The sequence below is a fragment of the Octopus bimaculoides genome, chromosome 4 (genome assembly GCF_001194135.2).
Source record: "Octopus bimaculoides isolate UCB-OBI-ISO-001 chromosome 4, ASM119413v2, whole genome shotgun sequence".
In the NCBI taxonomy this organism is placed as follows: Eukaryota; Metazoa; Mollusca; class Cephalopoda; order Octopoda; family Octopodidae; genus Octopus; species Octopus bimaculoides.
The window spans coordinates 9,928,306-9,928,774 of NC_068984.1; the positions used below are offsets into that span (position 1 = coordinate 9,928,306).

The 469-nt window shown below is 43.3% G+C and overlaps 1 protein-coding gene across 2 annotated transcripts in view; it reads right to left on the minus strand.

The window, feature by feature from the left end:
• LOC106875045 (synaptic vesicular amine transporter) overlaps positions 1–469 on the minus strand; it is a 72,355-nt gene that overhangs the window by 55,133 nt on the left and 16,753 nt on the right. The window contains exon 1 of one of the 2 annotated variants that reach the window (XM_014923006.2): positions 117–190. The exons of the other annotated variant lie outside the window; for it this stretch is intronic. The gene's annotated coding sequence lies outside the window, so the exon portion shown is untranslated. Of the gene's footprint in view, positions 1–116; positions 191–469 lie in introns of those variants that run through there. 2 annotated transcript variants of the gene reach the window in all.

Genomic DNA, 469 nt, shown 5'->3' on the forward strand with positions numbered 1-469 from the left:
TTATTTCCCATCATCTCTTTGCTTCTCTCTCTCTCTCTCTCTCTCTCTCACTCTCTCTCTCTCTCTCTCCACTCACTCGCTTCTCTCCTTTTCTCTTTCTCTCTATCAGAACTTACTCTCGCAATGAGCTGCCTTTATTTTCCTCCATTTTTTTTTATCAGACGACAATTTTAGAGATCCACGTTCTGTTCAACAACAACAACAACAACAACAGCAGCAGCAGCAGCAGCAGTAGAAGCAGCAGTAGCAGCAGCAGCAGCAGCAGCAACAACAACGACAGCAAGAAAGACAATAACACAAACAACAACTACATCATTAATGATTGTAATTGTTTCAAGGTGTGGCACAAAGCCAGTAATACTTTGGGGTGGGGGTGTAGAATGTCAATCGATTACAGCGACTCCAGTAATTGACTGGGACCTTATTTTATCGATCTCGAAAGGAAGAAGGCAAAGTTGACCTCAGCGGG